This window comes from Oryx dammah, unplaced genomic scaffold (assembly GCF_014754425.2).
Source record: "Oryx dammah isolate SB20612 unplaced genomic scaffold, SCBI_Odam_1.1 HiC_scaffold_21, whole genome shotgun sequence".
NCBI lineage: Eukaryota > Metazoa > Chordata > Mammalia > Artiodactyla > Bovidae > Oryx > Oryx dammah.
This window is the reverse complement of record NW_024070205.1, coordinates 17,540,374-17,562,977: the sequence shown is the minus strand read 5'-3', so window position 1 is coordinate 17,562,977 and position 22,604 is coordinate 17,540,374. Positions and strand designations below refer to the sequence as shown.

The following is a 22,604-nucleotide window of genomic DNA, read 5'->3' as shown; positions in this document are numbered from 1 at the left end:
AAAACCATAGCTTTGACTAGATGGACCTTTGTTGATAAAGTAATGTCTCTGCTTTTTAATATGCTGTCTAGGTTGGTCATAGCTTTTCTTCCAAGGAGCAAGCGTCTTTTAATTTCATGGGTGCAGTCACCATCTGCAGTGATTTTAGAGCTCCCCAAAATAAAGTCTCTCAATAATAAAGAGTAGTCCCCTCCAAACCCATTTCCTCATACTAGAACCCAAGGAACAGAAAGTCAAAGACAGGGGAGCCAGCCTCTGAGTTTAGCTGGATAGATAAAAAGCCATGCCATCCCATTCTGAAGACTCCATGACAGAGATGTCACTCTCCCCATTCTTCTGCCATTGCTTCTGTGTGTTCACCTTGTCCCTGAGTGTACGCATTGTCCACCTGCCTTCATCGGAAACAAAACAGGAAGTGACTTACTTGAAGGAGAATATAAATCAAAGCTAGCTACGGTAAGAAGTATTAAAAAGAAAAAGGACACACAGAGTTGGGCATGAGATGGTGCCAGGGATGAAGTTAATACACAATGCAGGCTCCCAGGCCCTTAGTAAAGGTTGTGAATCTGGCCCCAAACTGTTGAGCAGGAGATGAGAAAGGAGGAAGCAGGTGAGCATATCTGTTCATGGGGCCCAGAGATATGCCTGACAGAGGCCAGCTGTTTCTCTCAACTCCATCAGCTTTCCCTTCCTCAGCATGCCTGGTGCACAGGTCCTTCTGCGCCTTTGGTCTCATAGCTCACACCCCTAATGTTTCCTCACCGTGTGTCCACCACCCTGTCTCCTTTTTGTTCCTTGAAAACATCAAGGTCATTTCTGGCTTCATTTTCATCTTTCCTCAGATCTGCACACATCTGACTTGTTCTTATCATTTGGACCTCAGCTCAAAGTCCCATCCTTGGAGAAGTGGTTTCTGACTGCCTGCTTGAAAGCGATTCCTCTTCCCTACAAGCCTATGGTGAGATTGCTTCACTCTGCTTGTTTTTTCTCATAGCACCTAATCACCGCATAAAAAAATTTAACTCATTTATTTGCTAACATAGTTATGGTGTGTCTCTCCCATTACAGAAGGCCATGAGCGCAAGACCTAGCTTGTACCCCTTAAGAGAGAGTCTAGCAGTTGAGAGGAGCCTCAGTGAATATTGGCTGAATAATTGAACGAAGGTTGATACTGAAACTAGGGAAAGCTTTTTCTGAAGGGTCCTCGTAAAAGGGACACAGAGCAACATAACAGGTGTATTCTGAGCAGCATCCTTACAATACTCACTGCGAGGCGTCTCCACAGACTCTTTTCTTAAGATTTATTTTTTTATTTCACCTTATACGTGGTTGTGCTGGCTCTTTATCAATACACATGGGCTTTCTCTAGATATGATGCGTGGGAGCTGCTCTCTCGTTGTGGTGCATGGGCTTCTCATTGCAGTGGCTTCTCTTGTTGCAGAGCACAGGCTCTAGGCGTCAGTGTTTGTGGGCTCAGTAGTTGTGGCTCATGGGCTCTAGAGCATAGGTTCAATAGTCGTGTCACACAGGCTAAGTTGCCCTGCAGCATGTGGGATCTTCCTGGAGCAGGGATTGAACCCATGTCCCCTGAATTGGCAGGTGGATTCTTAACTACTGGACCACTAGAGAAGCCCTGTCTCCACAGACTCTTAATTAGTATCGGGTCAGCTCAGAGCAGGGAACAAGGGGAACCCACCAGGAGCAGTTTTACCTGTACTTCATCCAGTTCTCCTTTCTCTCTGACTGCAGTCTCACTTGCTGCAACCAAAAACCATTATGCCATCTTCAATAGATTCAGATAAGAGTTTTCTGCCATTTTCTGCCCCCCAAAAATCATTTTTATAAATGCAAAAAATTCTACAAATTTGCATGGGAGTGTTGAGCAGAGTAGTGCTAGTGACTCAGATTAGTTCTTTAAGGGATCTGTCTGTGCTTTCTGTGGAAAGTAGACTCCAGGTACAAGCATTGGCCTGAGAGGTCAGTTAGGAGCCCATAGTGGAGGCCAGAGTGATGGTGGCTTAGACCAATGTGGCTACAGTGGGGGCAAAAAGTAATGCTCAAAATAAAATTGATAGGATTTGCTAGTGAATTGGATATAGGGTATAAGCGAAGGGAGGAGGAGGAACAATGTCTCCCAAGAATTTTAGTTTGAGTAATTGAGTGAAAGGGGTACCATTTTGCTGATGTAGGATGCTGAGAGAGGAGGGTTCATTTTTTTTGTTTGTTTGTTTTTTGTTTTTTTTTTATTGTTGTTATTGTTTTGTTCTTTGGTTGGTTGGTTGTTCTTTTGTCAGGGGAGGTGTTAAGAAATGTTAAAGAGGGAAGAGAAGTGAGAAGCTCTAAAAAAATCCAACTCTAACAATTTAAGTTATTCCAATGTAGAAGAAAGAGGATGGCATCTGAAGAAGCTCATGTAGTTACAGAGTTTGTTATTTAACAAACTCAGATTTTTTTAAGTCAAAAAAATAGAATGGCAAAGAACTATGCCCCATGCATTGCACAAATTTCACTTCTTGGTTTTGATATTATATTGGAGTTAAGTAAGAAGTACCAGTGGGAGACACTGGAAGAGTGGTACTTGAGATCTCTTTGTATTATCTTTGCAATTTCCTGAAATCAATTGTTATTTCAAAATAAAAAGTTTTTAAAGTTACTCTTGTTCAAGAGAAAGAAATAATAATAGATACTTTAGAGGTCTGAGTTGACTACAAGGTATTGTGAATCAGTACTGTGATGTGGGTGACAAACTAATGTTGATGCAGGTAGGATGAAAAGAAGTAAAGAATTTCCGAAGAGGGACTGTAGAAATACCAGTCTCTCATGTTCAGGTCAGTCCACATCTGAAGGGGTAAGTCCAGTTCTGGGTATCACACTGCCAGATTGACAACCACACTGGATGACAGCTAGACAAAAATACCCAGAATGGGGCAGCCCTGTCATATAAGAAATAGTTGAAGGAGGCTAATTTATCTACCCAAGAAAACTGCAGACCTCCGTGGGACATAACACGTGTCTTCAAATACTTGACAGACTGTCATTTGGCAATCAAATTTAGATGAATCTTTGGCATCCCTTAGCTGCAATAAACTTACACTTTCTCTTCACAAAATGCCAGAAATATTTTTAAAGAACACTTAGAGAAGCCATTTTAGCCATGCTACGATTTCTGACTTTTTAAAACAATGGAAGCAGAATAAATCTGGAACATCCAAATGGTCTCCTACCTGAGTCTTTTAACTGTTAATTTCGTTTGATTTGAAACTGTCACTAATTTAAAGGACTCTCTACTTTATTACCTCCACTTTCAAGTATTACTTCCTGCCACTGTCAAAAGAGCTTTTAAGATATAAGATCTATAACTCAGAGGTCTGTCAGCCTTTCACATGGAACCAAGAAGTTTTATATTTGCCTTGACTAGCAAAGATGGGAGTTCAGCACTTTTCCTATTTCTCCTGATCTATGGATGGAAAAGAAGATGGATTTAATACTGCAAGATTAATATTGATACCTCTTAATATTAGCTTATACACTGCAATGAAGTTGAGATGGAAATTTAAGAAGAAAGAAATAATAAAAGGCTAGAAAAAGTATGATGATAAAACCCAATGAAAAGAATCTCGCAGACACTGATTTTCATATCCTGATTGTGATGAAGGCATTAATTACGCATTCTCACTATTGTGTGTCTGTTCAGTCTGCTGATGAATTTTTCTAATTCTGACCCCCCACACAGAAAAAATGTCAAAAGCAAAAATGTTGAGCATCATCATGAACCAGAAACTAAATACAGAACATTATTCTTCTTTTCAACAAAACCAAAACCCGTGTTATACCTGGAATGGGGACTGACTGTGGTTCTGGGTGGTAGCTGTCTTGTAGTCTTGTGCCATTTGCATCATCATTCGAACAGGCAACAAGCAAAATAATTAAGTAGAGATATAACTTGTTAGATGAGGCAAGTGTTATAGAGAAAAATAAACTAAGACAGGAGATTAGGAGATGCTGAGATAGAGGCCTACAAATGAGAGAGTAAGATAAGCAAAGATCAGAGAGACGAGCGGTTCAGGAAGAGTCCTGGAAGTGTACCTGGCATGTTCCACGCAGAGTTAACAGCATGAGAAGTCACAGAGAACCTTGCAGGCTATTGTAGGAACTTTGGCTTCTACCAGTACAAAGAGAATCTGGTGAAATTTGAGAGGAAGTGTGACCCGATCTAAACTACAGTTTAATAGGAGCACTCTTGACTGCTGCATTGAGAACAGATTGGATGAACTGGGAAGGGAAGTCATAAGCAGAAGAGGAGCAGTCAGGAGACTATTGTCATGATCTGGATAAGAGCTAATGATGACTTGGAGCCCAGGGACAGTGGTAGAAATGGGGAGAAGTGATTGGGTTCTGGGTTCCATTTTGAAGGTCAAGTTAACAGGTTTTTCCAATAGATTTTTTGTGGGATGTGAGAGGAAGAGGAGTGTCAAGGAAGGGTGAAGTTGCCATTCACTGAGAGAGGAAGATAGGCTGTGGGAGAGAAAGTTTGGGAGATGGAGGCTGTCAGAATCTCACTGCGGGATACTTGGCTGGATATGCCTTAGGTCAGGGGTCCCCCACACGCAGGCCACAAACCTGTGGCATGTTAGGAACAGACCACACAGCTGGAGGTGAGTGGCAGGCAAATGAGATGTTTCATCTGTATTTACAACTGCTCCCCATCACTCGTGTTACCGCCTGAGCTCTGCCTCCTGTCAGATTAGGGGTGGCATTAGAGTCTCACAGGAGCACTTGAATCACCCCGTAGATCATCCGCCAACCTCCATGGAAAAACTGTCTTCCAGGAAGCTGATCCCCAGTGCCAAGAAGGTTGGGGACCTCTGCCTTAGATATCCAATTGGAGGTGACAAGCAGGCAGTCGGATACATGAGGCTGGAAAGCATGTCGGTGCCAGAGGTATAAATTGGGAATGGGTCAGTATTTAGATAGTAAGTAATCTGCCTGTGATGTTGGAGACCTGGATTTGATCCCTGGGTTGGGAAGATCCTCTGAAGAAGAGAATGGCTACCCACTCCAGTATTCTTGACTGGAGAATCCCACGGACAGAGGAGCTTGGCGGGCTACAGTCCATGGGGTCGCGAAGAGGCAAACATGACTGAGCGACTTTCACTTTCTACAAAGAGCATAGTCACTAGACTGGATGAAAACTCTAAGGGCGAGTGTGGAGGGAAGAGAGACGTGGCCCACTGCCCGAGCAGCGTTCGGCATCAGAGAACTAGAAGGAACAGGAGGAAGGGAGGAAAGAAGCCTGGAGGCTGTGGGTCCTTCATTCCCCCTTGCTTCTCTCCCTCCAACTCTCATTCTCCATCTTCACTTTCCACCTCTCTCAGCCTCACCTCCTTTAGCCTCACTCTTAGATAGTAACAAAGATGTTTCCTATCAGAGTGCACAAGCCAAAACAGATATTTACCAGCTAAACCCTATCCTTTTAATTGGGTGATTCTTTTTAAAAGGCACACAGATCACTCTTAGGTGCATTAGTTATACCATGTGGATCAGCCAGAACAAGTCACTCAGCTCTGTGTGTTCCACCGACCTGCCTGCCAAGTAGTATTGAAGATGTTCTCATTAGTGTTGCCGTTGTTAGTGTTCAGGAAGAGTTCAGCCCTCGGTGCACCCCTCCCTCCTGCCTTCTCCCACTCCACCCCCTGATCCAGAGGCCAACAAATGCTCCATCATTTCACTTTGGTCCAGCTGCCAGGCTGGGGAACAGATGTTCTATTGTTAACACCAAGAAGAGAACAAACAGCCCCGCTCCTCTGTGTTCTCCCACCACCCCCTCCATCCCCATTTTAGTTCCCTGGTGAAAATGGGCAAACAGTGTTGGGGGGAGGTGAGGATGGGGCTCCAAGTGAGTAATGCCATCCTCCCCAGCCAAGGCTGAGCCCCAGCCGGAGGCGCACGGAGTGTCCTGCCCGGCCCTGTTTACAGCAGACACGAGTTCAATCAGCTGAGAGGCTGGCTCGTGGCTGGTGACGTGAAGATACTCACACTGAGCGGGGCATTGAGAGAAAGAAGACAATGACCCTCTTCTACGTGTAGCCCCAGTAACCCATCTACCTGCATTTGATGAGCAAAAGCTGTGCCCAAAAGACAATCCCAAGGAAATGATTTCCTAGCTGAGGTCTATCTCTGTGTCTGCTCATTTCTCCTTTAGAAACTTTTAAGAGGTGGAGGGACCTGGACCATTTCTTTTCTGGAGACTAGAGGTTTAAAGTCTTCTGATTTTTTTTTTTTCATTCTTTTGCAGACCATTTCCTCAGGTTCGGGGACATGGTGGGGAGCAGGGGTGGAATAAACATGGACTATTGAGGGCCAAGGCTAGAGATGAAGCAGGGCATGGAATTGAGGAGGCCAAGTGCAGGGCAAAAAGGTGTGCAGGGCCATGACGACCAGGCTAAGTAGTTGGAACTTCCTTGAAGTTACTAAACGGCAATGAACAGATTTTTGACAAGAGAGTGATGTACAGGAAGCAGATATTTCCTCTGAAGGATGGATGGGAAGGAAGAGCCGGTTAAGAGGCTGCTCTAAGAATCTGGGTAGCAGACAGCAAAGACCCCAAGATTCCATTAGAGTTGGCTCAGCTGTTGTCAATGAGGTGAAATCAACAGGGCTTAGGAACCAACTGGGTGTAAAGAAGGGATGGCTGAGGATGACTATGGTTATAGTGAGAATGTACTGGTTCTCACCCCTGAAAAGGTTATGCTCATCCAGCCTCCTGTATACATCATTCAAAATAAAGTAGGTGTAAGGAAGTGGGATGGAGAAGGAAATGACTACCCACTCCAGTATTCTTGCCTGAGAAATCCCATCACAGAGCTTGGCAGGCTACAGTCCATAGGGTCGCAAAGAGTTGAACACAACTCAGCGACTAAACAACAACAAAGAAGAGGGGAAGGAGATTTGGGATAAATTGTGAGATTGGGATTGACATATATACACTATTGATATTGTGTATAAAGTAGTTGGGCTTCCCAGGTGGCTCAGTGGTAAAGAATCCACCTGCCAATGCAGGAGATGTGGGTTTGATCCCTAGGTCAGGAAAATCCTCCAGAGAAGGAAATGGCAACCCACTCCAGTATTCTTGCCTGAGAAATCTCATGACTGGAGGAGACTGGCAGGCTGTGGTCCATGGGAGTCGGACATGACTTAGCAAACTAAACAACAGCTGCTGCTGCTGCTGCTAATTTGCTTCAGTCATGTCCAACTCTGTGCAACCCCATAGATGGCAGCCCACCAACATAAAATAAATAACTAATGAGAACTGATATAGCTCAGGGAACCCTATTCAGTGCTCTGTGGTAATCTAAATGGAAAGGAAATTCAAAAAAGAAGGGGATATATGTATACATATAGCTGATTCACTTTGTTGTACAACAGAAACTAAGACAGCATTGTAAAGCAACACAACATTGAAAGCAACTGTTCTACTGTTATTTAGTGGCTGCTGCTGCTGCTGCTGCTGCTGCTAAGTCATTTCAGTCATGTCTGACTCTGTGCGACCCCAGAGATGGCAGCCTACCAGGCTCTTCTGTCCCTGGGATTCTCCAGGCAAGAACACTGGAGTGGGTTGCCATTTCCTTCTCCAATGCATGAGAGTGAAAAGTGAAAGTGAAGTCACTCAGTCGTGTCCGACTCTTTGTGATCCCATGGACTGCAGCCCACCAGGCTCCTCCATCCATGGGATTCTCCAGGCAAGAGTACTGGAGTGGGTTGCTATTCCCTTCTCCAGGGGAGCTTCCTGACCCAGAGATAGAACCCACACCTGTCTCCTGCATTGGAGAATCCTCAGTGGATTCTTTACCACTGAGCCACCAGAAAAGCAACTATACTTCAATAAAAATTAATTAAAAATGTTTTTAAAGTGTAAGGAATTTCAAGAAGTTTGTTTTATTCTAGAATGGCTTACTTGACACTTTTTTAAAAGCACTGAACACTTTCCAAATAAGTCTTTGGCACCCTGTTTTCTTGGTATTTCAAGCACGTACCTTTTCGTGCTTGTTGGACAAGCCAACACAGGAGAGAGTTGCGAAATTCATGTTTGGGCCACTAGGTGGATGGCACACCTCTCACAAAGAACAGTGAAGCTGGAAGAGAAGAATCAGGGGCAGAGTGGGGCTGATGAGCTCACCCTTGGACTTGTGAGTGTGAAGTATCAATGGAGACAGACACTGCCAGAAGGCAGCTGATTAGATGAGTCTGGAGCGGAGATGGTAGAACTGGGCGTCATCAGCACTCATGGGCCAGAGGTTGGGGCAGTGTCATGGGAGAGGGTAAGGTCATTCAGGGTGAATGTGTGGAGGGAGAGGGAAGAAAGCCTGGAATAAAACCTACAAGAAACTGGCATTTTAGGAATTGCGCAGGAAAAGGAGTCTGATGAGGAATATCTAGGAAGATGAAAGAAAATTCAGGAGGCAGTAGAGCCTCAAAAGGCTAAGGAACAAAATAGATTCAAGAAGTAGGAAATAATCACTAGCATCAAATGCTGTAGCCTGTTGCAAGTCAGATAGGAGGATGAAAGCACTGATTAGCATCACTACATGTAACATCAAAGAGCTCCCTGTTTAATTAGGTCCCATTTGCTTATTTTCATTACTCTGGGAGGTGGGTCAAAAAACATCTTGTTATAATTTATATCAGAGTGTTTTTCGTATGTTTTCCTCTCTGAGTTTTATAGTGTGTGGTCTTACATTTAGGTCTTTAATCCATTTAAAGTTTGTTTTTGTGAATAGTGTCAGACAGTATTCTAATTTCATTCTTTTGTGTGTAGCTATCCAGTTATCCTAGCACCGCTTATTGAAGAGACTGTCTTTTCTTCATGTATATTCTTTCCTTCTTTGTCATAAATTAGTGACCATAGATGTGTGGATTTATCTCTGGGCTTTCTACGCTGTACCATTGTGTGTGATACATAAATACAATGGGATGTTACTCAGCCATAAAAAGGAAATTGAAGGAAAGTGAAATTGGGTCATTTGTAGAGATGTGGATGGACCTAGAGTCTGTCATACAGAGTAAAGTAAGAAAGAGAAGAACAAATATTATATATTACTGCATATAGGTGGAATCTAGAAAAATGGTACTGATGAACCTATTAGCAGGACAGGAATAGCAAGGCAGACATAGCGAACAGACAGAGGGGACGGTGGGAGATTAGGATTGACATGTACACACTACCATGTGTAAAATACTCAGCTAGTGGGAACCTGCTGTATAGCACAGGGAGCTCCACTCAGTGCTCTGTGATGACTTAGAGGGGTGGGATAGGTGGGGGGCGGTGGAAGTGAGGTCCAAGAGGGAAAGGATATATGTATACATAGAGTTGATTCACTTTTTGTACAGCAGAAAGTAACACAACATTGTAAAGCAATTATACTCCAATAAAAATAAAAAGAGGTCACTGTTGGCCTTATTATTGAGGGTGATTCCTAAGGAGTCGTTTATGTGGAAGGATGTGTGAGAAGCGAATGAAATGATAGAAAAGAGGTAATGAGTTTACCCTATTAGTGGTAGCTATAGAAAAATGGAAGGTTGAGACAGAATTTTATGAAAAGATGGCAGAGAACATATTAAAACCATATTTTTACCTGCCAGACAAATACATCAAGACCCACCAGATTCAGGGGCAGAGTGGGAAGCTTTAATACATAAATGAATTTTAGGGGAAGACTTTTCATCACCTATAGGCTACAGAGCGTCAGCTGAGGCAATGATTTTGCTTGGCTTGAATGTAGTATTTTGCAAAGTTGGACAGTTGTCAGGCATTTATTACACATGTTAGTTACTGCCTGAGCTACTGTGGGGGATTCAGAAACAATGAGCTCAAGAAGCTCATCGCCTTCTGGAGAGAGAAAACTTATGTCAGAGGCTATAAACCTATAGTGTGAAGCACCTGTTCTATTTGTCCTACGTAGTGTTTTTGTAAAATTGAACCATCATTTTAAAAGATCACATACAAAGCTGGATATCTGGCTTCTCTCAAAAAACTAGAAGATATATGACCCTTAACCTGCATTACTGCCAGGCAGTGGTTGACTGGAGTGAAGGTGTGACTGCCCCTTACTGAGAACATCCATTCTCTAGTTCCCTCCCTTGCTTAGAACTCTTTATTAGCTGACTCATGGAGAAGACTTCATTTACATTATCTGCCTAGCCCTTGGGAGTCATTTGTGTTTGTGACTACCCCTGAGGACGACCCAAGTCATGCATCAATCACTACATGCTAGAATGCATGAGGCCAATAGCTATGTTACAGGTATTCAGGAAAGGAAGAAATAAGTAGAATTAAATAATTAAGCAAAGCTTCTCAGATTTGGTCTTGACAGGTATGTAGGATAAAAATAGATGGTTGGATGAATAAATGATTGGTTAGATGAAAGAGAGCAAAGCATTTCCCTTGGGTTCCAGGACGGACTTGATGCATATGCATGGCGTGCTATAGCTGGGATGGAGGGCGCACAGATCTGGCACTTTTCCTTTAAAATATGAAAACTTCTTTTCAGAGCAGGAAGAAGAGATTTTAATTGAAAACAGTGGTATCTGTAATTTCTCCATTCTCATTTGACTGTCTTCTTGTAGACAGCTTCCTGGTCAACAGCAATGATCCTATAGTGATATTGCAGTGTGCTGCTCACTTGAAAGTTAAACAGAAAGGTCATGTAACATTAGGATTTTATATCTATATAGTCCACTCTTGCTTGGCACAGTTGCTTCAATCTCAGTTCCCTGAGTAGTCATAACATCCAAATCACCTTTCTTTTAATCTTTTCCATTGTTTGTGCCCACTGCCAGAGAGGGTGCTCTTCAGGCTCAGTGAGCTGCAGTTCCAACCTTGCATCCAGTTTTCAAGTTTTGGACAGCATTTGAAATGACCTCAAAAGTATAATCACTTATTAATCCCTTTAATGATTTCTAAAGTTTAAGAATGAAAGAAAGAAAAGTCACCCTAAATAAAAAGGAAAAACACTGAACTTATACCATCCTACTTCAGTGACCCTCGTTTCAAGGATCTGGCCTTTGCACTGAATTTTCTGCCTTCTGAATATGACTAGCTGTGTGTGAAAAAGCCTGCTTGTTACTTGATGACCATAAAATGTAGCCTACCAGTTGACAAACCTCACTCTTAAATAAGAGCAGACAATCAGATGCTTAAGGAAGCCCTCGACATGAAAGATAAAGATAACAACAGTAATAAAGCAACTTGGAGAAGCAGAGGCAGTGCAGAAAGCAGAAAACTACCATGAATATATAATCAGTGCCTTCAGAGAGGTGAGGGAAAGTTTATATCCATGAAACAAGATTAAGATGCAAAAACAACAGAAAAAAAAATCATGAGAATAAGAAAAAGTGCTTGAGAACTAAAGATACAGTAAACTCATTGGAAAATGTAAAAAACAAAAAAAGAAAAAGAAAACCAACTTCCAAAAGGTAAGCAAAAAAGTGTAAAAAGTGTACAGTGATGGATAAGAAGATTTTTTTTTAAGTTAGGGAATCAATCCAGGCAGTTATTTTTTCTGAACAATTATAGTTCCAGAAAGAAAAAAAAAGGGGGGGGGGAATAATAGAGAAGAAATTATCAAAGATGTGTTATAAGAAATGGAGGAATAAACAAAAGCTTCTATGTAAAAAAGTTACAAACAAAGAAATGGGAAATAAGAATAACAATAAACTTCTCAACATCAGCACTAGACTAAACTAGTAGACAAAAAAAATTTTTGAAGAAAAATTATTTTCAACTATTCCCAACTAAAGGTCTTAATTAAATGTGAGCATAGAATAGACATTTTCATATGAGCACTGATTTCAAAGCACTGCTTATAGAATTCCTATACATAAAAATTCTTGGTGAATGTGCCCCACGAAAAGGAGGGTGTAAACCAAGAAGGGTAAAGGGATGGGATCCAGGAAACAGAAGACGCAACAGAAGAGAAAGATGAAGGGAATTTTTGGAATGACTACGAAGGAATTCCCTTGTGGTCAATTTTGCAGTGAGCCTGGAAACAAGCCCAAAGAGGAGCTGGAGGACAGAGACTCAGGAGGAAGAGCTACAGGAAAAAATGAAGTTAGACACATGGCAGGCTTCAAGACGAATGCGGAATTATCTCCATCCTCCACTGACACCTGGTTTGACCACATGGAAATTTATGTACAGTGAATGTTGAATGGTGTAGGGAAATTTAGCCATAGATACAAATATAATTGAAGAAGGAGGAGAGGAAGAGGAAGTGGAGAAGGAGGAAAGAGGAAGAAGAGGAGGAGGAGGAAATAGGCTATAATGAGTTACCTGAAAAAGCAAAAGGTTGAAATCATAGTCCTTAGGCTTGACATGCACAATCTTTCAGTGATGATAATAGCCTAAACCCTGAATATTGTTTTTAATTCTCTGTTGGAAGAATTGGACACACTAGATAAAGAAAAGAGGGTATGAGAGATCTAATACCTCATTTACAGTAAAATTTTAAAAATAAATCATTAATCAAGTGACAGCAGAATTAGCATATTATATTAAAATTAAGAAGCACATATCATAAGAAAGGCTGAAAGACTTGAATGCAATTGCCTCTAGGGAGCCGGATGTGGGGGAGGTAGTCATGAGGCCACTAGACTACTGGGTTGATAAGTACCTAGCATGTTTGACTTGTTTCAACTCAGGGTCTGCCTATGTTGCTTTGATTAAATTTTAAATTACTATTGGAAATACACAGTAGCCCTAAGACAGTTTTAGAATAACTGTGCACCTACCAAGATGAGTGCTTGGAAAGATAATGACTCACTTAGGTGCATCAGTTATACATCTGGTATCTTATCAAACAGTTACCAGCCTGGAGTTACAGCTTCATGTACAGTACCCCGTGCAAACACTTGCCCAGTGTGCTTAGGCAACAGCTGCTTCTGCCAGTCCTTGTTTTGGGAAGAAGGAAAGTGGATGAGTTAGACAAAAATAGCTGTCTGTGTGGGAAGAGATATTTTTACCTTCATCTTTAAGCCTGCTCCGTGTACAGCTACTATGACAGAAGACTGAATGTTGAACAGTATTGAAGCCAACAACTGGTTCTTGGCCTCTTTCCAAGATATCCAGGCAAAGGTAGAGAAAAACAGAATGAAATATGCCAAGTTGCTGAAATTTATAGTATCCTTTTCGAGTAAAAACTGTCAGGTTGCTTGTCAGAAAAAAACACTCTACCCGAGGTGTTAGAATGCTTCACACTGAAAAGTTAAGTGTTAGAAAGGAACTGAGAAATCATCCAACTCAGCTATCCCCGGAGACTCAGAGAGGCAGAGATTGTTCAAAGCTACCCAGCTTACTTGTTTGAGAACAAGATCCAGAACCCTGGATGAGACTCCATACTGCCTACCTCAGAGTTTGACTTGTAGCCTTCAGAAAGATAAATACAGACTGTAGAGCAGAGTCGGGATCCAAATACGATTGTAATTCTAAAGCTTGTGATCTTTCTGCCACTCCAAACTGCCTCACAGAGCAACGACAATAAAAGGAGAGTATAAAAACCCAACTAATCAGAAGCTTATCTCTCTGCCTGAACTGCCAGCTTTTAGGGTTTAAGCGGTACATTCATTCAACAATGACTTATTGAGCACTCACTGTGTCCTGAATGGTTTCCAGATAGAGGTGGCTAGTGGACAGGTGGATGCTGGGGATTGAGGTAAGAGATTTCAGAGTCATCGACAAGTTAGGTGGCGATCACTGTCACGCTGAAGAATGAGATTGCCTGGGGAGATGAGAACACTGAACAGAGAAGATGCCCAAGACAGGATCCTAAGGAACAACCAGCCTGAGGACAGAAAGAGTAAAGGAGTAAACAAGGAGTGCCTGGAGCCTACACCTATCTCTGAGTATAGGTTCTTATATGTCTTACATGCCTTAACTTGTTGCTTGTTTTCCTCCTGAGTGTTAAATTTGTGTCATAAGTATGTGTAGCCAAGGCTTGAAATGATAGAAGGAAGGAATTGGGAGGATTTAAGAGTGAACAAAGACATTCAGACTTCTCCAGGTTCGTCCTGGAGAAGTCAGTGGAACCAGTTCTGGACTTCCTGTGGAGGAGTAAGCTTCAGCCCACTTTGCCCCCATCCTCACACTGCTGCCTCTAGCATGGGCCCCGGGGAAACCCGGGGAGGACAGGTGTTTCCTGGAAGGATCAGTGGAAGGCCATCACCCCTCAGCCACATGGGCCTGGTCCAGATCAGAGCATGTGCTGCTCAGAGCCATGTGGTATAAAGGCTGCGTAAACATGTGCTTGCTCTGTGATGAGGACAAGGACCAATGAGACTGGACATGACCAGAAAGGTTATCATATGCTGAAAGCAAAGGGGAAAAGGCCTAGACATGCACCTTTCACCTAGTTAAGTGTATTTCTCAGAGAAATGTCATTTTAGAAGAATCAGGGATTCTAAGTAGGAAAGTGTTAAGGGGTATTGGTTGTTAGTTTTTGATTAGGCCAAGATCCAGGAGATTTTCTGAGCAAGAAGTTCCAGATCTCCTCTCCCATGTCCTAACTACATAGGTCCTTCCTGGAGGCTCTCCCTGGCTGGGCCTTCATACCCAAAGGGAATTGAGAGAGCTGGAAAACACTGCAGTGGAGAAGAAAGAGCCCAGGTTTTAGAGCTTTGCAGCCTAAGTGTTAACCCTGACTTTAATAATGGATCAGTGTGGCCTTGTGAGATTTATGTAAACTCCATGGGTCTTGGTTTTTTCATCTGAAAATGGGAATGGCACTTACCTCAAAGGATCTAGGGAGATAGTAGTTACAGAAAGACACTGAACTGAACTGAACTGAACCAGTGGGTACTCAACCAGTGCTCCTTTACCTCCTACATCCTTCTGTTCATTTCCCCTTGAAAGATACCCTTGATTGGGCAAGATAACACTTAATAATCTTGGCTTCCCTCCAACTCCTTGCAATTTAGAGACACGTTTTCCAGATAGTCAACAATCTCAGGATGTTACCGTCATGTCAACAACCTATTGTATCCTGAGCACTGTAAGCATCAGTCATTGGATGTGAGCCAACATGCTTTGGTAACTCTCAGCTGTTCATTCTGTCCTTTGAGAAAGCATTGCATTTCTGTCTATCATTAGAGGTAGTGGAAGCTTGATAAGATTCCTTGTTTTCCATCATCTTTAAATTCCCGGGATGGCTCAAGTGCCTCAATTAAAGAGAATCTGTCCCATCCCCACCCCACACACACTGTAATTCACACAGCTAAGCTGCTGCTACTGGTCAGCATTGATGAGATTTCCCTCTTTTGCTGCTGTGACTCACCAGCCATGGGTACCATCTTTTCTGGTCTCTCTTCCTGGCATATAAGTAGTTCCTCATTTGTATTTCTTTCCCTGAAGTTCATGCCCACAAGCCACTCCAGCAACCTGGATAAATTTAGCTCTTCTCAGGAACTTCTGCTGACTTGGTTCCATGACTGCTGAAGGTTTGACTGCTCCCCGGAAAGAGTTTGGGGCTGACTCCCCTCACTTGGAGATCTCATCTAGTTCTGCGTAATTGGTCATCTGAGTCACCTCAGGGCACCCAGTTTGAGAACCAACCAGTTTGTGCTTTTGGAAGCTAAAGTCCTTCATTCCTGCTTCTGACCCCTTGGAACTCCTTCCCTGTTTTTTTTCTTGCTCTGAACAGCCTGCGGCTACTGCTCTTAGCTATCATGGTCACTTTCCATTAGGGCTGAGAAAACAACTAGGCTTCTTGGCTCTCTTCTCCAGAAGCAGAAACCTCAGGTCCCATTACCAGGATCCAGCAGAGAGAAGTGTACTGAGCAGATGCTCATTTAATGCTTACTAATTTGACTTCTTCTAACTAAACACAAAAGAGGCTAAACTCAGACTTCCTTGTGAGTGAGTGAAGTTGCTCAGTTGTGTCCGACTTTTTGGGACCCCATGGACTGCAGCCTACCAGGCTCATCTGTCCATGGGGTTTTCCAGGCCAGAGTACTGGAGTGGGTTGCTATTTCCTTCTCCAGGGGATTTCCGAACCCAAGGATCAAACCCAGGTCTCCCACATTGCAGGCAGATTTTTTACCAGCTGAGCCACCAGGGAAACCAAAGAATACTGGAGTAGGTAGCCTATCCCTTCTCCAGCAGATCTTCCCAACCTAGGAATTGAACCAGGGTCTCCTGCATTGCAGGCAGATTCTTTACCAACTGAACTATCAGGGAAGTCCCCAGACTCCCTTGGTCTGCCACTAAATGGAAGAGAAATGCATCCCAAGGCCGTAATGTTAGTTTAGACATGCTCATTTTCAAAGGTCCAAAATAAAGCTCATGGATCATATTGAGTAGGTTTTTGTCAGATCTTAAAGGATGGGAAAGATCTGAATAGATACAGTGAAGAGGGAAGGACTTGTTAGGGGAGAAACACAGTGCAAACACAGAAAGCATAGACCAGAGGAGAGAACTGGTGCAGGGCATGCGTCTGTATGTGACTCGGTGGTGTTCACAAAGAGCTAGTGTTTGTCCAGTGAAAATACTTATAAGGAAAGGAAGAAAGAAAAAGTGGGCTGAGGTTAGTCACTATTTGTTGGGCCTTGGGTGCTAGGCTCTGACCCACTCAACCAACCAGCTGCAGACCCGCCCCCACCCCTTCCCCCCCCACCCCCTGCACCGACCTCCCAATGGCATAAATGAGCTCCAGTTGGGAAGGGGAGATTTTGTCCTTGCTCCTTACAGGAACAACTAGAATGGCCTCTTTCTGGTCCCATAGCCACACACACCCCAGTTTAGCTGCCCTTGTTTCATGGGAAACCAAGTTTAAGAAGTGTCTGTAGAACCAAAGTAATCTACTCCAGAGAAATTCATGAGCATGCATCATGGTAAGGGTCTCTAGTAGTCTAGGGCGGCAAACACTCATCTGAGGACTCTACCACTTGGTGACGATCAGGGCTACAGAAGACTATGGCTTCAAGAGGCAGTGAGATGAAGGAACAGCTGTGCCCTGCATAGATGAGGAACCCATGCACTCCTGACTGGTCATTGTTCTGGCAGGAGAATGGGACCAGTGACCCCGGTGTCACTGTTGCCATCTTGGCTGATCCACAGATAAGTGAGTCAGTTCTATTTTAAGACTTTGTTCAACTGGTCACATGAAGAAATTGCTATTAAAAAAACAGCTATTTACCAGGAAAGTAAAGCTCCTGAAAAACAAAAGGTTAGTATACTGTCCCCAGTAACTCTTTAAACCAAAGCAAACAGCAGGGCAGTTCGTGTTTGCTCTGTAGTTCTGCTTTCCGCCCTGGGTCATCCAATTCCCAAGGTTCCTGGTTGATCTCCTCCTCGGGAATAAGCTGAGACTGGGGCAGCTGGGAATCTCAAAGGACAAGGGTTTCTAGAGGGTGAGAGATTTAGGGACACTTGGCAGTTCTCTTGTTAAATGATTGGTTTGTTTTTACTAGGAAAGTCAGGGAGCTCAACCAGGCAAAAACACAAAAGAACCTGGAAGGCCTGAGACCTTTTATCAGGAAAGTGTCCCCTGATATTTGAGGATTCTATATTAATGAATGGGGAGTACATTAAATACAGTCCACGGAAACACTGCTCAAACTGGAGGACCAAACCATCAAGGCAGGAGCAAGAACATTAAGATCAACATTGAAGAGACAACAAATGTGCTGATTATGGTGCTCGTGCAGCGACTGGCATTTCCTCCAGTCCGTCACCACAGTATGACCTCAGCTTCTCCATGGGTATCGCCTTAGACTCAGTTTAAGCTGTACTGAGTCATACCAAGTTAGGACATCTTTATGTGACCTGTCCTGTGAAACAGACAGTTTTGCTTAGGGCACAGTATGACACATGTATCTAACAGAAAAAAAAGATTAAAAAATATATAAATACTAGAGAATAAGTGGCATAAAAAATTCAAAGTGTGGCTGGGGACACATCAGAATGCATCTGGCGGGCAGATCAGATAGTGTGGCCTCAAGCACACAATGAAAAGACATTGTCTGTAATGGATATTGAAGTCCCTAGCCTGACCTCCAGAGCTTTACAATCTGGCCTTCACCTGCCACTCAGCCTTACCTCCCAGTACCCCTCTTTTACCGTCCAGCCTGACTGCACCACGGGTGGTTTTTCACCTCTTAGCACAAGTCTTCCTTCCTTCTGTTTTTCCAAATACTAACCGTGTTTGAGGTCTGGCTCACATTTCTTCTCTTCCTTGACATCACTCCAGCCCCCCAGCCCTCAGTGACCTCACCCTGCCCTTTGTCCACCTGTATTTCACTCTCAGTGTTCACTATCTGGATGCTTGTCCAGCTGTCTGGACAGCTTAGGATGACTCTGAGTTAGTTAACTCAGACTATTACCTAACCTCTGACTTTTTTTTGGGGGGTGGGGGGTTGCTGCTCTGTGTCTTTGTTGCTGTACATGGGCTTTCTCTAGGTGCGGTGAGTGGGGTCTACTCTCTAGGTGCAATGCACGGGATTCTCATTGGGATGGCTTCTTTTGTTTCAGAGCACGGGCTCTAGAGCATGGGGCTTCAGTAGTTATGGCCCAAGGCTTAGTTGCCCCACCACATGTAGAATCTTCCTGGACCAGGGATTGAATCCGTGTCCCGTGTTGGCGGCCGCATTCTTAACCACTGGACAGCCAAGGAAGTCCCTAACTTTTGACTCTTTGTGTATCATCTCCCCTAGCTGTATTATTCTCCCTTTGAGAACTTGCATCTCAGATGCCCTGCATCACCCAGCACAGGACCTAACACATAGAAGGTGGTCAATAATTTGTAAAATGAATGACATTATTGCTTTTTGATGCACAGCTTATACTTCCTAATTTATTCCGCCCGAGGAGGTAAACAAAGGGGATACATTTAATGAGGGCCTATCATCTGCACCTGTTTGGCACTTTCTGAACATATTTAAACTTCCCATCAGTCTGAGAGGAAAGAGTATCATCTTCACTTTATACATTAGGAAAATGATCAGAGTTTTGAGATAATTTGTTTAGTGTTGGTCAGGATTAAAATAGTTAGAGCTGAGAGCAAACCGTGGTGTGCCTGACTTAGAATACCACACTCTTTCAGTGGTTCTGCCCTGCGTCCCCCCGAACATCCAAGGGAAGGTTGCTGGCATTCTTGGGTGGGTCTTGGGTGCTCTGCCCATGGCTTTTCACTTCATGGCTCCATGCATTTTCCCCTCCCTTCAAGTTACCTCCCCAGAGTTGCTTTTCCTGGAAACCGTTGCAGGCTTGCATATTTCCTTGTAATTCCCTTGACCTAGAAAACGTCCTCCCATCTTTTCTACCTGTCCAATCTTGCTTATCCTGAAGATCCACCTGAAATGAATATTGTCTCTGTAAAGTTTTCTGTAATCCTGCATGACAATAAAATTAAGTGCCTTTACATCTGAATCCCCACAACCCACTCCCTCTTCCACAGTTTGTAACTCACTTTATTCTGCTTTAAATTCCAATCAGTTGTTTACTTTCCTGTGTCTTCTCCTAGGCTCTAACCCGAGGGCACAGCATGAGTCCTCTTCATCTCTGTGACTCCGGCCTTGCATGAAAGCAGCCAGGTCTCCTAAGAGTCTTTGATGGTAAAGGCGGTTGTTGGTTCTGAGCATGGATTCAGTGGCATCACCTGTAACTTCAATGATTCTGCCTGGATAATGAGCCACTGGATACCAATCAGAGCCAAGAATCAGTTCAGTTCAGTTCAGTCGCTCAGTTGTGTCTGACTCTCTGCGACCCCATGAATCACAGCATGCCAGGCCTCCCTGTCCATCACCATCTCCCGGAGTTCGCCCAGACTCATGTCCAGCAGTTCGTGATGCCATCCAGCCATCTCATCCTCGGTCGTCCCTTTCTCTTCCTGCCCCCAATCCCTCCCAGCATCAGAGATTTTTCCAATGAGTCAACCCTTCGCATGAGGTGGCCAAAGTACTGGAATTTCAGCTTTAGCATCATTCCTTCCAAAGAAATCCCAGGGCTGAGCTCCTTCAGAATGGACTGGTTGGATCTCCTTGCAATCCAAGTGACTCTCAAGAGTCTTCTCCAACACCACAGTTCAAAAGCATCAATTCTTCGGCGCTCAGCCTTCTTCACAGTCCAACTCTCACATCCATACATGACCACAAGAAAAACCATAGCCTTGACTGGATGGACTTTGTTGGCAGAGTAATGTCTCTGCTTTTGAATATGCTATCTAGCTTGGTCATAACTTTTCTTCCAAGGAGTAAGCATCTTTTAATTTCATGGCTGCAGTCACCATCTGCAGTGATTTTGGAGCCCCCCAAAAATAAAGTCTGACACTGTTTCCACTGTCTCCCCATCCATTTCCCATGAAGTGATGGGACCAGATGCCATGATCTTCGTTTTCTGAATGTTGAGCTTTAAGCCAACTTTTTCACTCTCCTATTTCACTTTCATCAAGAGGCTTTTTAGCTTCTCTTCACTTTCTGCCATAAGGGTGGTGTCATCTGCATATCTGAGGTGATTGATATTTCTCCCGGCAATCTTGATTCCAGCTTGTATTTCTTCCAGTCCAGCGTTTCTCATGATGTACTCTGCATAGAAGTTAAATAAGCAGGGTGACAATATACAGCCTTGATGTACTCCTTTTCCTATTTGGAACCAGTCTGTTGTTCCATGTCCAGTTCTAACTGTTGCTTCCTGACCTGCATACAGATTTCTCAAGAGGTAGGTCAGGTGGTCTGGTATTCCCATCTCTTTCAGAATTTTCCACAGTTTATTGTGATCCACACAGTCAAAGGCTTTGGCATAGTCAATAAAGCAGAAATAGATGTTTTTCTGGAACTCTCTTGCTTTTTCCATGATCCAGCGGATGTTGGCAATTTGATCTCTGGTTCCTCTGCCTTTTCTAAAACCAGCTTGAACATCAGGCGTTCACGGTTCACGTATTGCTGAAGCCTGGCTTGGAGAATTTTGAGCATTACTTTACTAGCATGTGAGATGAGGGCAATTGTGCGGTAGTTTGAGCATTCTTTGGCATTGCCTTTCTTTGGAACTGGAATGAAAACTGACCTTTTCCAGTCCTGTGGCCACTGCTGAGTTTTCCAAATTTGCTGGCATATTGAGTGCAGCACTTTCACAGCATCATCTTTCAGGATTTGAATCAGCTCAACTGGAATTCTATCACCTCCACTAGCTTTGCTCATAGTGATGCTTTCTAAGGCCCACGTGACTTCACTTTCCAAGATGTCTGGCTCTAGATTAGTGATCACATCATCCTGATTATCTGGGTCGTGAAGATCTTTTTTGTACAGTTCTTCCATGTATTCTTGCCACCTCTTCTTAATATCTTCTGCTTCTGTTAGGTCCATACCATTTCTGTCCTTTATCGAGCCCATCTTTGCATGAAATATTCCCTTGGTATCTCTAATTTTCTTGAAGAGATCTCTAGTCTTTCCCATTCTGTTGTTTTCCTCTGTTTCTTTGCATTGATCGCTGAGGAAGGCTTTCTTATCTCTTCTTGCTATTCTTTGGAACTCTGCATTCAGATGCTTATATCTTTCCTTTTCTCCTTTGCTTTTCACTTCTCTTCTTTTCACAGCTATTTGTAAGGCCTCCCCAGATAGCCATTTTGCTTTTTTGCATTTCTTTTCCATGGGGATGGTCTTGATCCCTGTCTCCTGTACAATGTCACGAACCTCATTCCATAGTTCATCAGGCACTCTATCTATCAGATCTAGGCCCTTAAATCTATTTCTCACTTCCACTGTATAATCATAAGGGATTTGATTTAGGTCATACCTGAATGGTCTAGTGGTTTTCCCTACTTTCTTCAATTTAAGCCTGAATTTGGTAATAACGAGTTCATGATCTGAGCGACAGTCAGCTCCTGGTCTTGTTTTTGTTGACTGTATAGAGCTTCTCCATCTTTGGCTGCAAAGAATATAATCAATCTGATTTTGGTGTTGACCATCTGGTGATGTCCATGTGTAGAGTCTTTTCTTGTGTTGTTGGAAGAGGGTGTTTGCTATGACCAGTGCATTTTCCTGGCAAAACTCTATTAGTCTTTGCCCTGCTTCATTCCATACTTCAAAGCCAAATTTGCCTGTTACTCCAGGTGTTTCTTGACTTCCTACTTTTGCATTCCAGTCCCCTATAATGAAAAGGACATCTTTTTTGGGTGTTAGTTCTAAAAGGTCTTGTAGGTCTTCATAGAACTGTTCAACTTTAGCTTCTTCAGTGTTACTGGTTGGGGCATAGACTTGGATAACTGATATTGAATGGTTTGCCTTGGAGACGAACAGAGATCATTCTGTCGTTTTTGAGATTGCATCCAAGTACTGCATTTCAGACTCTTTTGTTGACCATGATGGCTACTCCATTTCTTCTGAGGGATTCCTGCCCATAGTAGTAGATATAATGGTCATCTGAGTTAAATTCACCCATTCCAGTCCATTTTAGTTCGCTGATTCCTAGAATGTCGACGTTCACCCTTGCCATCTCTTTTTTGACCACATCCAATTGCCTTGATTCATGGACCTGACATTCCAGGTTCCTATGCAATATTGTTCTTTACAACATCGGATCTTGCTTCTATCACCAGTCACATGCACAACTGGGTATTGTTTTT

The 22,604-nt window shown here is 43.2% G+C and overlaps 1 pseudogene; it reads right to left on the bottom strand.

The window, feature by feature from the left end:
* The window catches only part of LOC120880443, a 98,813-nt pseudogene that overhangs the window by 69,259 nt on the left and 6,950 nt on the right, over window positions 1-22,604 (bottom strand).